The sequence below is a fragment of the Somniosus microcephalus genome, chromosome 4, assembly GCF_052327205.1.
Source record: "Somniosus microcephalus isolate GS21.2 chromosome 4, FLI_Smic_1.0, whole genome shotgun sequence".
Classification (NCBI taxonomy): domain Eukaryota; kingdom Metazoa; phylum Chordata; class Chondrichthyes; order Squaliformes; family Somniosidae; genus Somniosus; species Somniosus microcephalus.
Window position 1 is genome coordinate 235,078,949 of NC_140990.1, and position 17,112 is coordinate 235,096,060.

The 17,112-nt window shown below is 46.5% G+C and overlaps 1 protein-coding gene and 1 pseudogene across 1 annotated transcript in view; one reads left to right on the forward strand and one right to left on the reverse strand.

Annotated features, from left to right (window-relative positions):
* znf804a (zinc finger protein 804A) overlaps window positions 1-17,112 on the reverse strand; it is a 464,488-nt gene that overhangs the window by 189,651 nt on the left and 257,725 nt on the right. The window lies entirely within an intron of this gene.
* LOC147120276 (leucine-rich repeat flightless-interacting protein 2 pseudogene) lies at window positions 9,019-9,988 on the forward strand (annotated as a pseudogene).

A 17,112-nucleotide genomic window follows, 5' to 3' on the forward strand; every position in this document is an offset into this window, starting at 1 on the left:
CCGATTTCCCGAGGCTCTCCCCCCCCCGCGATTTCCCGAGGCTCTCCCCCCCCCGCGATTTCCCGAGGCTCTCCCCCCCCCCCGATTTCCCGAGGCTCTCCCCCCCCGCGATTTCCCGAGGCTCTCCCCCCCCGCGATTTCCCGAGGCTCTCCCCCCCCCGCGATTTCCCGAGGCTCTCCTCCCCCCCGCGATTTCCCGAGGCTCTCCTCCCCCCCCCATTTCCCGAGGCTTCCCCCCCCCCCATTTCCCGAGGCTTCCCCCCCCATTTCCCGAGGCTTCCCCCCCCCCATTTCCCGAGGCTTCCCCCCCCCCCCCATTTCCCGAGGCTTCCCCCCCCCCATTTCCGAGGCTTCCCCCCCCCATTTCCCGAGGCTTCCCCCCCCCCATTTCCCGAGGCTTCCCCCCCCCCATTTCCCAAGGCTTCCCCCCCCCCCATTTCCCGAGGCTTCCCCCCCCCATTTCCCGAGGCTCTCCCCCCCCCCCCTTTCCCGAGGCTCTCCCCCCCCCCCTTTCCCGAGGCTCTCCCCCCCCCCCTTTCCCGAGGCTCTCCCCCCCCCCTTTCCCGAGGCTCTCCCCCCCCCCCTTTCCCGAGGCTCTCCCCCCCCCCCTTTCCCGAGGCTCTCCCCCCCCCTTTCCCGAGGCTCTCCCCCCCCCTTTCCCGAGGCTGTGTGCTGGCGTCACGGGGGCCGTGCGCATGCGTGCCGGCGTCAAGGCGGCTGCGCAACGGCCGTGCGCATGCGTGGTTGCCGTTTAAAAAAATGCCAGAGCGGGCTCTCGCGGGCGGGCGGCGCATGCGCGGTCAGTGCCAGCGGCGCGAGGCGGCCCGCGGGGAGTAGGCAGGGAAACCCCGCGGGCTGGCGGCCGTTAGAGCGGGGAGTAGGCAGGGAAACCCCGCGGGCTGGCGGCCGTTAGAGCGGCTCACTTCGGGCCCCGACACCGTCAAACCTGAGAGGGGGAAGTAGAGAGGGAAGAGGAGAAGGAGAGAGGGAAGAGGAGAAGGAGAGAGAGGGAAGAGGAGAAGGAGAGAGAGAGAGAGAGAGGGAAGAGAGAGAGATAGAGAAATTTTTGGAGCTTCAGGCCTGCCTGCAGCGGGCCTGGAGACCAGCACCGAGTCCCCCCTGCGCGAGGGTGAGGAGGAGGGAGAGGGGGTTGCTAAACACAATATAAAACTGAAATAAATTGTTAATTAATTCCCTAACACATAATTCAAATATTTACCTTAGTTCCCTAACACACAGAAAGTGTGGGGGAAAAAATTGTGGAAAATCAAGATGGCGGCCACTCACCTCGGTTCAGAAGGATAAGGCCCGCCCACACACGCACCGATTGGTCGACCGGTCAGGTCACCGAAGCGTAGGATTGGTCAATCATCGAGTCACTCGACACTCAACTGTAGGAAGACCTCGACGTCACACGGTCGCTAATGAGATGCTAATGAGCGGAACGCTGAACGTTTTTGGGATACCGCGGGCGGGATTTTTGTCCGGCCGAAACGTAAATAGGCCGATGACCGGTCCGGAATCGCAAGCTTTCTTTTGAGGCGACGCGCGCGTCGGTACGCTCTGTAACTTCCAAACGCATCGAGACCAGGCGGACAGACAGACAGAAGAGCCGCTTTATATATATAGATGTGCTGCTGCCTGATGGATGTGACAATGGTCACCCGAGGCTTCCTGGAAGGATCCAGTTGCAAAAACATTCAAAAATGTGGTGATTTTTGTTGCTACAGACAGTGCTGTTCTCCTGATGGAAATGCGCTGCAGGTCTTCAGCAAGCACTTGGCATAACTCCCAATACACTCAGAAAGGGGCAGGAACGCAGCCTTCTGAGGCACTTACATGCAGAGATATCTAAATAAGTTCTTATAGGTCTGTAAACCCTGTTCAATAGACCACCTATTTCCACCTCCGTAATATCACCCGTCTCCACACCTGTCTCAGCCGATCTGCTGCTGAAACCCTCATACACGCTTTTGTTACCTCCAGATTCAATTATTCCAATGCTGGCTGGCTTCCACTCTCCATAATCTTGAGCTAGTCCAAAACTCTGCTGCCTGTATCCTAACTCACACCAAATCCCATTCACCCATCACCCCAGTGCTTGCTGACCTACATTAGATGCCGGTCCACCAACACCTCGATTTTTAAATTCTCATCCTTGTGTTCAAATTCCTCCGTGGCCTCACTCCTCCCTTATCTCTGTAACCTTCTCCAGCCCTATAACCTGAGAACTCGCCGTTCCTCCAGCTCTAACCTTTTTTGCATCCACCACTTCCTTTGCCCCACTATTGGCGGCCATGCCTCTAGCCGTTTAGGCCCTAAGCTCTGGAATTCCCTCCCCAACCCTTTTTGCGTCTCCACCTCTCTTTCCTCCTTTAAAACCTACCTCACCTGTCCGAATGCCTTCTTCTTTGGCTCAGTGAAAATTTCTGTCTGATTACGCTCCTGTGAAGCACCTCAGGATGTTTTACTATGTTAAAAGTGTTATATAAATGCAAGTTGTTGTTGTTGATACCTATGTGTTGGAAATAAATATCTTCTGTGATACTCTAAGTGCTTCCAATCTAACCTTTTCTATATCTTCATCTTCTTCATAGCACAGGAATAGAGGGGGTCCCACTAGGAAATCTATTTCCCCAGAGCAGAAAATTTCTTTCTCAAGTAAGCACAAAAACTGACAAGAGAAGTCTTTAGAGCAAGAACCAACCAAAATGTACTGTGTAGGCAAAGTTGCTGCAAGCTACAATCAGGAAATCCAAAATGGCTTCCTCCATATGGTATCCAGTTCAGGCATATTGCTGTGCTGCTCACACTGCTACTTAAATAGCGGCAGTTGCCTGAGAGGTCACGTTGGGGTTGAAGTTGGGGAAAATGGTGTGGAAACATTGACCACATACACATGTTATTAGTTGCATGCAATGAGGTATGTTCCAGGCCACTTTTGAGGGTAGGATTGTGACGGAATGGCACTCTGCCCATTTTACTTAATAATACACCTCAAAACTGTGCCAAAATGGTCATCTTTTTCCACAGGAAATTCCAGGTCACGGTGCACTGTAATAGTGCCCAAATATTGCACCCTTTTTCTTTGTAAAGTTGCACATTTAAAGGTAAGGTTATGTTTAAATAACTTGAATTAAAGGCAAGTAGTTTCTCCATCGTTCTGTAACTTAGGGACAACAACAACTCTGTGTGATAATTTAGGATCATCTTAGAACAAACATCAAGAAGATCCAAATTGAGCCATTTGGGGTTGAGGTACAGATCAGCTATGATCTAATTTAATGGCCAAAGAAGCTCGAGGGGCTGAATAGCCTACTCCTGTTCCTATGTTGCTATTTGTAGAGTGGCCTACTGGCTGATGGGTATCTGTCCTCTCTAGCTATTTTATTGGTCAAATTATTCTATGGTGAGGAGGTCTGCTTCTGATCCCTAGTGGAACACGGCACAGCTGCTGAGTATTAAAAGGGTTTGTCATGCGTACGGCAAAAACCTTGTGGAGAGTAAAATAAACAATCCAGTGAACACAGGATAAAAATAGGTGAGGTGGCAGTCCCCAAATTTAGCCTAACCTAAATGATCTATAACCAAGAGCTATGAGGAAGAACTAATACTTAGGAGACAATTTAAAATAAAGACTCATAACTGTGCTGAGATAATTGTGCAATTCATTCACAAGGTTTTATTGTGATCTATATCCTCCTAGAAGCCAGTTCTCTGGCTCGAAGCACATCATACGGAACTGGTGATTCAAAGGTTGCATTTGCACTAAAGGCAATAATGTTATGATGTTGCCATGAATGCAAACAGTTTGTGTCTTAACACCTCTGTAAAGTGTCAGCTGCTATGTAATCCTAACTTAATGCTGGCCTTTGAAACAGGTTGGATCTACTTATCCCAGTTGGCTGCAAGTATTTATTTCATGTAACTGAAAGAAAGGCTCTCATATCATCAGCAAGTGCTGCTGAAAAAATATTCGAAATTTACATCTCATACAGAAGTTAAAGAACTTGTCTGACAGCCTCTCTGCCAAACATGGTTATTTCAGTGACAGAAGAGCTTCTACTACCAGAGTCTTTTGAATTGGTTTTGAAAATGCGACATTATTATAAGTTGCAACGCTGTGTGGGTACTTTCATAATATGTGGGGACTGATTTTAACTCCGAGCGGACATTAGGCGGGTGGCGGGCAGTGTGATCACACTGTCCGCTCGATGTCCTCGGCGTGAGACTTGAGCCATTTTCAGGGCCGGGCATTATCAACATTTGTTTGGCATGCTGCTCACAGGCAACTCGCTAATTTCGGTGGTGGGAAATCTGGCGGCTCTTCTGCCAGATTTCCCACTAAAAGAAACTCATGCTTGCCTTTTCCTGAGCGGCCTACAGTAGTCCCTTTAAGAAACATTGGGTGGCTGCTCTGCCAATGGGTGGAGCGTGTGCTGTACATGATCTGCCCATTGGTCCTCTCTTCAAGTTACTGGATCATTTTGGGATACCATTCTACAGGCAGTAGGAGCCCTCCATTCCTCATCAGCCTAGTACAATGAGCATTCAACTTTGGGCAGCATCACCACCATAGCAAAACCTGCCCTCACCCCATGTTCACTTTCCAGCAAAGGCCACTTGACAGTGATCAGGAGAGGGAACCCCTGACTGGCTTGTCCCCTTCTTCAAACTAGCGCAGATATCAGTAGTGCCCTGACCCCGTCTCAGCCGAGATCAGCTAATTCGGCACAAATCAGAACCTTCCTGATTTGTATGGCTCAGTCGCACACTACTGTGACTATTGATAGCTCAAATTCTAGCACAGTTATGACAAGTAATAAAATATCCATATTGTTGGAATAGTGTTTAACAAATCACAGAATCACAGAAACCCCACAGTGCAGATAGAGGCCATTTCGGCCCATCGAGCCTGCACCGACACATATCCCACCCTATCCCCGTAACCCCATGTATTTAATCCCCCTAACACTAAGGGTCAATTTATCATAGCCAATCAACCTAACCCGCACATCTTTGGACTGTGGGAGGAAACCGGAGCACCCGGAGGAAACCCACGCAAACACGGGGAGAATGTGCAAACTCCACACAGACAGTCGCCCGAGGCCGGATTTGAACCTGGGTCCCTGGCGCTGTGAGGCAACAGTGCTAACCACTATGCCACCATGCAATGATTAATGCTACTAAATCAAATTTCACTATCAATGACTCCAAGAACAGGTGGGTTTTGGTTTGGTGGGAAGTAAAAAAATTTAAAATTTAAAATCTGACCTCAAACCGTCTCAAATCCACGCACTTGTGGTTTTAACGGGGGCGGAACAGGAGTCGGGTGGCCAATCCGCTCTCAGGAGATGGGTCGGTCACTGAAAATTCTTAAGGAGGCTGCAGTTTTTTTTTAATTTTTAGCTAATGTTGGCCAGGTTTCCGGGGCTTGGGAATCCCGGCCGGCAAAAGGAGATGAGAATGACCATTTCCATAAGGTAAGTGTATTTACAGCACTGCTTGTGGGCCAGGAGCAGCAGAAGTGTTCCCTCCAAGCCCAACAAGCTTACCTCGGTAACCCCCCACGATCTCCAAACCCCAAACATCCCCCCCACCCCGATCCCCAACCCCCACCCCCCATGATCTCTGACTCCCACATACCCACCCAGATCTCCGACTCCCCCCCCAGCGATCTATGGCCCGCCCACTCCCCCTGCAATATCCGACCTGCACTGTCCCGCAATCTTTGACCCTCCCACCCCGATCTCTGACCCCCGCACACCGATCTCTGACCCCCGCACCCCGATCTCCGACCCCCACTGCCCCTACAACCTCTGACGCCCCCACCCTGATGACCGACTCCCACAACGTCCACCTCACAATCTCTAAATTCCCCCAACTTACCTGATATAAGCTCCTCAGCTGCTTTCCTACCCGAGAGACAGCCAGCCTGTCAATTAGGCTGGCTGTTGGGCAGGAAACCTACTGAAACAATTTAAAAGATGTTCTCCAGTTAAATCCTGCAAGACATCCGGGAATCCCTTACTTTCGGGTTTCCCTTCCGGAAATCCTAGCCCCTCACCCCCAACCCTAACCACTGCTCTCTTCACAGCCCTGAGTAAATATCGGGGCCAAAGTGTTCATAATATAAATTTTGAACTGACAGCTCAAATTAAACCTGTAAATAAAGAGATGAAAATTTGCAGCTAAGTGGTTTTCCACAATACTGTATACATTTCTACTTTCAAAGCATTCTTTCCATCATGTGCCAAATTATACATTCTATCCTTATTTACTTCCATAACAGTCATTAAACTTTAACATTAGGATTAACTGGGATATTTTGTATGTTCACTTCATAGCAATAACAACTATTCAGCTTCTCTTTGACCTACATTCTTGTCATATTTGATCATTATAGCACTTGTCACAGTGATTCCTGTGAAACTGAGCTATTGTCTATTCAGCAAAATGAAGAATATGTATTAAAATTCACCACATTGAGTTACATCTGTACAATAGCAAAATACTGCGGATGCTGGAAATCTGAAATAACAACAGAAAATGCTGGAAATACTCAACAGGCCAGCAGCATCCGTGGAGAGAGAAACATAGTTAACGTTTCAGGTCTGAGACCCTTCATCAGAACTGGAAAAAGCTGGAAATATAACAGATATTAAGCAGGTGCAGAGACGGTGGGGGGGGCGGGGGGTGGGAGGAGGGTTTAGGAGGGGAGGAAGGAATTGAAAGAACATACTGTGAAAATGTTGCAAATGGGAATGGCAAAATCATACAGCTTGAAAAATGGGGGCAGGGATTATTATCTGAAATTGTTGAACTCGATATTGAGTCCGGAATGCTGTAAAGTGCATAATTGAAAGATGAGGTGCTGTTCCTCGAGCTTACGTTGAGCTTCATTGGGACAATGTAATAGGCTGAGGACAGAGAGATCAGAGTGGGAGTGAAGCGGAGAATTAAAGTGACAGGCGACCGGAAGCTCAGGGTCACCCTTACAGACTGAACGGAGGTGTTCCACAAAGCGGTCGCCCAATCTGCGTTTGGGCTCCCCAATGTAGAGGAGACCGCATCGTGAGCAGCGAATACAGTTTATTAAATTGCAAGAAGTACTTCTCCTCTGACTCCACTCACTTCCTCCAAATTAAAGGTGTTGCTATGGGAACCCGCATGGGCCCTAGCTATGCCTGCCTGTTCATGGGGTATGTGGAACACTCTTTGTTCCAGTCCTACTCAGGTCCCCTCCCTCACCTCTTTTTCCGGTACATCGATGACTGTATCGGTGCCGTTTCCTGCTCTCGCCCTGAACTAGATAAGTTAATTCACTTTACTTCCAATTTCCACCCTTCCCTCACCTTCACATGGTCCATCTCCGACTCTTCCCTTCCCTTCCTTGACTTCTCCGTCTCCATTTCTGGCGATCGGCTTTCGACAAACATCCACTACAAGCCCACGGACTCCCACAGCTACCTGGACTACACTTCCTCCCACCCCGCTTCCTGTAAGGACTCTATTCCATTCTCCCAGTTTCCCTGTCTCCACCGCGTCTGTTCTGACAATGCCACCTTCCATACCAGTGCTTCCAACATGTCTTCCTTTTTCCTCAACCGAGGATTCCCCTCTACTCTGCACCTGCTTAATATCTGTTACATTTCCAGCTTTTTCCTGTTCTGATGAAGGGTCCCAGACCTGAAACGTTAACTCTGTTTCTCTCTCCACGGATGCTGCCTGGCCTGCTGAGTATTTCCAGCATTTTCTGTTGTTATTTCAGAGTTACATCTGTATATAGATTAAAATATTCCTTCAAAGATACAGACATTGCTTACTATATTTTACTGCAATGAAGCTAATTTTCAGAGAATGTCTGATGTTTTAAAAGTGGCTTTGCAATGCAATTAGAATTCAAAACACAGCACTAAAAAAAAAACATAATATTTATGCATTTACTGTGTGGGGAAAATCCACCCACCTCTCATTGTCTCAGATTGTCTTTCAGCACTTCAGATAATGGGCCTGAATTTGCGGTTGGAAGATTCCGACCAGCAAAAAAAAATCAACGAATTACCTTCTACTTCAGGATCCACGGAGACTCGCGCTCCTGGGCCTCTATGTGTAGACATGCGTAGAGGCCCACGTATCCCAGGGATGCAGGCAGTTCACAAGCGCCCCTGTGATCACATGGGCTGGCCCAACCAATGACAGAAGGGAATCCCCATTCATGCTTATAGGAATTCCGTATGTACGGAAACCCCATAAGTATGAATGGTGTGAGCTATGGGGGTGGTTTGTGGTGGATGGACGTTATGTGGCCACCAGATGGAGACAAAGTCCCCCTCTCACTCCAATTCAGGTGAAGGCCACACCCACCTCCAACACACCTGAGGCAAATCTACCCATTAGCTCAGGAGTTCAAAAGGCAAACTAGTGCAACCCTTCAGGGCCAGTGCCTGAGAAGAGGGCCAGTGCCAGTGCCAGTGCCAGTGCCAGTGCCAGAGGAGAGAGCCAGGACAGGGCCAGTACCTGAGGAGAAAGCCAGGACAAGGCCAAGGCTGCTGGGGCCCAGCTTGCAGCTGCCACAGAGAGGTCTGCTGTTGAACCCGGGTGGAATATTGTTTAGTTCTGAGAGCCTGATGTGATCCCTGGACCGGCTGAGAAAGATCCAGTGGTAAAGTAACCCTGGTTTATTGTTTTTTTTGAGAAAACTGATTTAAGGACTGCCTTCCTAACGACCCGGGGCGGGTGATGGTTTTGTTCTTCATTTTTCTTTTTGAACATCATGTGTTTTTTGGATTTTGCCAGACGTGAACCTTTTTTCCCCGTTTTCTAAAAATAAAACACAGATAACTGCTGTTTTTCATTTACCAATCTTGTGACTGTGCTTGTGTCCTCCACCCCCCCGCATCAACACATCCTTCGGATTTGGTGGAGGTTGGAAACATATGGTGGAGAACGTTGGCTTTAGCCCTCTGGTGGCTGGGAGGACAAAGCACACATGGTTGAAAACCCTTTGGTGGAGTGATGGAGGCACTTTTACAGCAGAAAGAGTTGGATGAGAAGGCTGAATCGTTTTCTCGGCCTGCTTCTCGAAATGCAGTTGCAGGGTTGCCGGCAGCAACACTGGCCTCACTTGGGGGATCTTCCCCTCGATGAGGGAGTGGGGATACGAGTAGCATTCCGGATCCAGATGTTTCACTCAGTGAATTGCGGGATTCCTTATCAGAAGTAGAAGAGAAATACAAAAAAAGCTATGGTCTCCAATGCACAACTAGACAATGAAAAATCTAACCTCGTCTACCAAGTGGATACACTAAAAGATGTTATTGAGGAATTGGAGGAGCAAATGGCAGAGCTATATAGAGAAAATGAGGAAAAATCTAAGGAACTGGAACGACAAAAACATACATGTAGTGTGTCACAATATAAAGTAGAAGAACTAAAAGAGGGTATTCGGCAAAAAGACGAGCTTATAGAGAAACACGGTTTGGTGATAATCCCAGAAGGCATACCTAATGGTGATGTAAACCATGAACCAGTTGTTGGTGCGATTACAGTTGTCTCAAGAGGCCGCTCAAGTGCTTGAAGGTGCAGGAGGTGGACCACTAGATGTGCGGCTAAAGAAACTGGCCGATGAAAAGGAAGAATTACTTGCACAGATCAGAAAGCTGAAATTGCAGTTGGAAGAGGAACGACAGAAGAACTCTAAGATTGAAAATGTGCTCACGGATTCTGATCGACTAGAAAATGGCACAGATCTACAAATTCTTGAAATGCAGAGAGATGCGAATAGGCAGTTGAGTGAGTACAGTTTAAACTGTCTAAGGCAGAACAGGATATTGCCACTGTTGAACAAAATGTTGCCAGACTCGAAGGACAGGTGCTTCGTTATAAAACAGCAACAGAAAACTCTGAAAAAATGGAGGATGAACTAAAAGCAGGAAAGAGGAGGCCCTTTGGTCTGCCTGCGCCCCTTCCCGGAGGTCGGAGCTGAGGGGGGGATATGTGAGCTATGGGGGTGGTTTGTGGTGGATGGACGTTATGTGGCCACCAGATGGAGACAAAGTCCCCCTCTCACTCCAAATCAGGTGAAGGCCACACCCACCTCCAACACACCTGAGGCAAATCTACCCATTAGCTCAGGAATTCAAAAGGCAAACTAGTGCATCCCTTCAGGGCCAGTGCCTGAGGAGAAAGCCAAGGCAAGGCAAGGCAAGGCTGGGCAAGGCTGAGGCCGAGGCCCAGCTTGCAGCTGCCACAGAGAGTTCTGCTGCTGAACTCGGGTGGAATATTGTTTAGTTCTGAGAGCCTGATGTGATCCCTGGACCGGCTGAGAAAGATCCAGTGGTAAAGTAACCCTGGCTTATTGTTTTTTTGGAGAAAACTGATTTAAGGACTGCCTTCCTAACCACCTGGGGAGGGTGATGGTTTTGTTCTTCATTTTTCTTTTTGAACGTCATGTGTTTTTTGGATTTTGCCAGACGTGAACCTTTTTTCCCCATTTTCTAAAAATAAAACCCAGCTAACTGCTGTTTTTCATTTACCAATCTTGTGACTGTGCTTGTGTCCGCCCCCCCCCCCCCCAACCGCCGCATCAACACACCCTTCGGTCTAGGTGGTGGTTGATTACAATGGGAATACAGGAAACTCTTTTTTATCCGGCACGGACGGGATCAGCGTGGTGCCGGTTGATCAAAAAGTCCGGATTACAGAGAGTTATAGTTAAAAGGTACGAGAGCTCCGTACACAGCAACAAATCCAGGCTTCCCTGTTGCTCAGCAACAGGTGCAAAAAGCCCGGCCACAGACCAAGCGTCCCTGTTGCTTAGCAACAAGTGCAGGAACCCCCGATTACACAGCCAAGAATCAAGAAACGGCCACTAATATGAAGAAAAACTTAACTGAACCTACTCCTGAATTTTGCTGGTTAACTGAGATTTCCGGTTGTTTGGGTGCCGGTAAATTGAGAGTTTCCTGTACCCCCCAAAATACCTATACACTTTAAATAAATAAAATTAAAAAACACATATTTAAAATGGCATTTAATTAAATATTTAAAACAAAAATTTGATTTTTTGAAAAACAAATTTACATGCTTTAAAAGGGCTAAAAACAAACTTGCCTTATTTCACGGGTTTTTAAGTGCATAAATTATTGAAAATGTTATATTTTTCTGTTTTTTAAAAATTCTTACGCTGGTAAAATCAGGGCCTACGCCTGCTTTTACCAGGCGTAAGAATTCACGGGCATTCGCTGGGCAGAAGTTGGGCCAATAGCCCAACTCTCTGCCCGCAGATGTCCTTTTCCTGGGGATGCTTTGGATCTGTCAAGAAAATGGGAATGGGAAAATGGAAAATTCTTGACAGATCGCAAATTCCGGGTTTTAGTGCATGCACAGTGCATGCCTAAATCCGGAACTTGCGAGTCACTTACAGGCACGTGCACACCTCGTATGCACCCGTAGGGGCCACAAATGATGGCCTCATGATTGTAAAGGACATGCTTTTCCCTTCTAAACTAGTGGTTTCACAGCAAAATTATATTAAATCTTCACTATAGCTGTTGCTCATTAGTTTAAAAACTAGCTTGATCTCATGGCAGGCTTATTTGTTGCTGATTCCACTTCATTTTACGGTAACTAGGTTACACTTGAATGTTCCATAACATAATGGGCCGTAATTTGCGGTCCCTACGGGTGTGTACGAGGTGCGCGCATGCCCTTAAGGGTCTCGCAAGTTCTGATTTAGACATGCCCTGTGCATGCACTAAAAGCCGGAACTTGCAATCTGTCAAGATCCAACGCATCCCCGGGAAAAGGGCATCTGTGGGTGGAGAGTTGGGCTATTTGCCCAACTTCTGCCGAGCGAATGCTTGTGAAATTCTTACGCATGGTAAAAACAGGCGTAAGGCCTGATTTTACCAGCGTAAGAATTTTAAAAAAACAGAAAAATAAAATGTTATCAATAATTTATACATTAAAAAACCTGTGAAATATGGTATTTATTTTTAGCCCCTTTAAAACATGTAAATTAGCTTTTTTAAATTAAAATGTTATTTTAAATATTTAATTAAATGCCTGCTTAATTAATTTTAAATGTGATTTATTTATTTATTTGTTTAAAGTGTAGAGCTTTTTTGAGGTTTCCCATTCATACTTATGGGGTTTCCGTACATATGGAATTCCTATAAGCATGAATGGAGATCCCCTTCCGTCATTGGTTGGGCTGGCCCACGTGATCCCAGGGGCGCTTGCGAACCGCCTGCGCCCCTGGGATACGTGGGCCTCTACGCATGTCTACGCAAGTGTCCATGGATTCCGAAGCAGAAGGTAAGTTCGTAGATTTTTTGCCGGTCGGAGGCATCGCCCGCGAGAAGCCTCTGACCGCAAATTCAGGCCCAATATTTTCTTCAGAGTTTAATATGTAATTGAAATTTGTTGTTCGTGGCCAATTTTTATCTTGCTACATTCTCATCAAATTATTAGATTTTTCACTTTCTCATCTTGAGCTTGACCTCCGTTTTAATGGAACTGCCATGTGTGTTGCATCCAACAAATCCAGATGTAACTTTTTAACATTAGCGAGGGCCCAGTTTAATGAGAATCAGTGTTGCTGAATAATTTCACACGGTGGAGATAAAAGCTATCAAAAGATAACAAGCGTGAAATTATTTTGGTAACATGACTTTCATTCTCAGTTACCTCAGAGGAATTGCCAGTCAGCTGATAAATGTCAGTTTATCACCGCTGTCCATTCCTTAGACTATCAGCCAATCACTATCATGTTGTGATAATGTGTATTTAAACTATTCATATGTTGTTATCGAATCTTTGACTGACAGCAAGTTTGTAACGCCTGTGCCGAGATAGCCCTCAACAAATGGTAATATTTTGCCCCCTGCAATAAATCTTTTTACCTACTATCCAGTGGATTTTGGGGAGCTCTTATCATGTGGTGTAGAAAAACTGGAAGATCAGGAGATGATTCACTGATTCCAACAATTTACTCCGATTACCGTATGCCACCCCTTTGAATGTAAGGCATCACTGTAAACATCAACACCAACGGGAAAATCATTTCACTTGCTATTACTACCAGGTAAAAATCATTGCAAAGACTCCCTTGGCTGGGGAGTCTAGAACCAGGGGTCACAACCTCAGGATAAAGGGTAGGCCATTCAGGACTGAGATGAGAAGAAATTTCTTCACACAGAGGGTGGTGAATCTTTGGAATTCTCTACCCCAGAGGGCTGTGGAGGCACAGTCATTGGGTATATTCAAAACAGAAGTCGATAGATTTCTGACTAGTAAGGGCATCAAGGGATATGGCGATAGGGCTAGTGAATGGGGTTGAGGCAAAAGATCAGCCATGATCTCATTGAATGGCGGAGCAGGCTCGAAGGGCCAAATGGCCTACTCTTGCTCCTATTTCTTATGTTCTTAAGTAAATTGGGACACTGGCCACCATCAGGAATATCTAGCCTCTAATCTTCCAGTAATTAGCCACATTTTGCAGTATCTCACTAAAACGATGGCTTACACTTGGAATTGGAAAAGCCGTTTAAATCTCTGAAGCAGCAGTAAAGTCAACAGGAGAGAATTCAAATCAAGCTGGTTCCCAGCCAAAATGTGTGTGCAATCCAAACACATGCCCAAAGTCTGAGGCCCAATCAAAATCTGGTCTCTGACCTCATTTGCATCAAAGCGACTGGCTCCAGACACCGATCAGTGTCGCCGATCGGGGCCTGACCAATTGCGGCTGGATCTGACATCGAGCCAGCCTGCAGGCAGGTCTTGGGAGGGATAGGGTGGGTGAAGCGGAAGGGGCCGTTAGCGGCCCACAGTATTTTCGTGGAGCCAAGAGGAACACTCCTGCTCCTCCTTGCTCCACAAAAATTAAACTATTAAATAGTTTTCTTTGGGCCTCCAGTAGTCCCCTTAAGGACTGCTCAAGACCCGGTTCATTTGTTGACCAATTCGAATCAGGCTCTACAGCCAGTGATAGGTGCCCTACATATGCGAAGCGTGGTCCTAACGCCTTTTTCAGGCAGGTGCCCTGCCTACTTAGAAGTTGCCAACTTCCAATTTGGTAGCTGGTGTACATCCGGAGGAGATCAAGCGCAGGAGATCGTAATCCGACATTTGTCCCCCAACGTTGATTTAATGCCCCAACGTAATGATGTTGACTGCATCCCCCGAGAGAACTATTTCAGTGTGTAGTTCTCAGATCTAGACAGGTTTTAACAACTAGTGTGGTTTATTCACACAACTGAAGTATAGCCATGTCTAGATTTTCTACCCAATGACTGTGAATGGGTGGTAATTCTAGCCCATTGACACAATCTTGTAATTGTTCTTTTTATCATGTAAAAAAATAACTGCTCTCACTGGCATTGCAGAAAAAATGGATAGAAGCAAGCTACAATAATATTCACTGGTTGCACATAAATCCAACATGGAATTATATATATGTATATTTTAAATCTGCAGCACCTCACCTCACTCCCAGCCTTCTATACACCCACATAAATTCCACTACAGGAAATGCAATTTCAGCTTCCCCCAAAGGTGATTTAAATCAACATTGTCCTTCATTTCTGAATCAACCCTGTCCTTCACAAAGATATTATTTCCATGGGAGAAATTTCTGACCCACACCTGTTTTACATCAGTTATCGGTGTAGATTCCCCTATTCCAGTCAGATATTGAATTTGATTTAAGATCCAAATTTTTGTCAATTACTTTAACCACCTACTTTCTTCCATCTGGGCAATGCATACTGCATCCTCAGTGTAGCACAATGCCTAATGCTACCCAGCAGTTCACCTGCTGTTCCCTGGATCTGCCAGTTTAAGTTTGCACTGTACAGTATTAGGCATGAAATCCAAATGCCCAGATGGCAAAGCTAGCAGGAAACAAGTTATTGTTGTGGAAAAACCTGTTTTATCTGGCTAATGACAGGAGTAGGACATATCGATAAATGTCAAAACCAACTCTGAAAGAATGATTTTTTTCTACAAATGCGAGATTTTCAAGTTAAGAAATGCCTGCTGTGTTAAATAAATGCAGGTATAATCGGCTAACACTTAAAAAGTCATTTTGAATCTTGTGTCAACGGAAGCAAAGTACTGACCCTTTTGTCATTCCTTTAATGCCAAATTATTTTATAAATTGGTTGAAGCATATTGACATCTTGTCAATGAAAACTCTGGATGATGAAGAACAGGGATATTTTAAAACTTTAATTTTCTACTCTGCATGGGGAAGCAATCTACTGTGCTAACAGCTTCCCGCAGCTAACTGATGACAAAGCTTCAATTTCAGTCACTCCAGACAACAGAGCAAATCTATATAATTAAAAGTTTTATGTCTGTGTTTGTTATATTCCGGTCTGGGTACTTACTAGGCTAATGCATACAGTTGATAACTTCAGAGGTAAGCAATTGTATGTCAAATAGTCTGCCTGGGTGAAATCTGAGGCTTACAAATGTAAAGTGTGCATTGGAGAGAGGAATTCTCCTGTTTGTATGCAGGTTGAACTGTTATGAATTTGTAATATAGTCGTTGGGAACAATTACATCTATAGCACTAGTATGCAGTTTTTACTTTGGCGGATAAGTTATGAATTTCTGAGACAATAAATTTTATAGCAATTTTATGTTATTTATGTGCTACAAGGGCAATGTGTACCCTTTCTATCTCTCAATCACAGAATGGTACAAGTCACTGTAAATAATTACCCAGAACTCAAATGTTACCTTCAATTGTGCTCTAAAGTCACTTCTTCTTCTTCTTCTTAGGCAATCCCTCAGAACCGAGGATGACTTGCTTCCACATTAAAAATGAGTTCGCAGGTGACTGTCCAATGCGGGACCTACAGTCTCTGTCACAGGTGGGGCAGATGGTGGTTGAAGGGGCGGGTGGGTGGGGTGCTTGGGTTGACGTGTGCTCCTTGCGCTTGGCTTCCGCTTGCTCCCAGCGAAGAGACTCGAGGTGTTCGGCGCCTTCCCGGATGCTTCTCCTCCACTTTGTGCGGTCTTGGGCCAGGGATTCCCAGGTGTCGGTGGGGATGTTACACTTTTTTAAGGAGGCTTTGAGGGTGTCCTTGAAGCGTTTCCTCTGCCCACCTGGGGCTCTCTTGCCGTGCCGGAGCTCCGAGTAGACCACTTGTTTTGGGAGTCTCGAATCGGGCATGCGGACAATGTGACCCGTCCATCGGAGCTGATCGAGCGTGGTCAAAGCTTCGATGTTGGGGATATTGGCCTGAGCAAGAACACTGACGTTGGTGCGCCTATCCTGCCAATGGATTTGCAGGATCTTGCGGAGGCAGCATTGGTGGTACCTCTCCAGTGCTTTGAGGTGCCTGCGGTACATGGTCCATGTCTCTGAGGCATACAGCAGGGCGGGTATCACTGCTGCTCTGTAGACCATGAGCTTAGTGCCGGGTTTGAGGTCCTGGTCTTCAGACACTCTCTTCCTCAGGTGACCGAAGGCTGCACTGGCACACTGAAGGCGGTGTTGGACTTCGTCGTCAACGTCCGCCCTTGTTGACAGTAGGCTCCCAAAGTATGGAAAGTGGTCCACGTTGTCCAAGGCCTTGTCGTGGATTTTGATAATCGGGGGGCAGTACTGTGTGGCGGGGGCAGGTTGGTAGAGGACCCTTGTCTTACAGATGTTTAGTGTAAGGCCCTGTGTAAATAATTACCCAGAACTCAAATGTTACCTTCAATTGTGCTCTTAAGTCACTGCTGTATATTGAGGGAATAGAGCAGGTATGCTTCCTAATTGTCAATAAACATTTAAATATAAACTCAAGTTGAATTGACTAAGTACCAAGTTTGTCAAAAATAATTACAAATAAACCTTTTGTGCATACCACAATTTGATACTACAATATAATTAATTTTATTTGTTCATGGGATCTGGGCGTCGCTGGCAAAGCCAGCACTTTTATTGCCCATCCCTAATTGCCCTTGAGATGGTGGTGGTGAGCTGCCTTCTTGAACCGCTGCAGACCGTGTGGTGAAGGTGCTCCTGCAGTGCTGTTGGGGAGAGAGTTCCAGGATTTTGACCCAGAAGGAACGGTGATACACTTCCAAGTCAGGATGGTGTGTGACTTG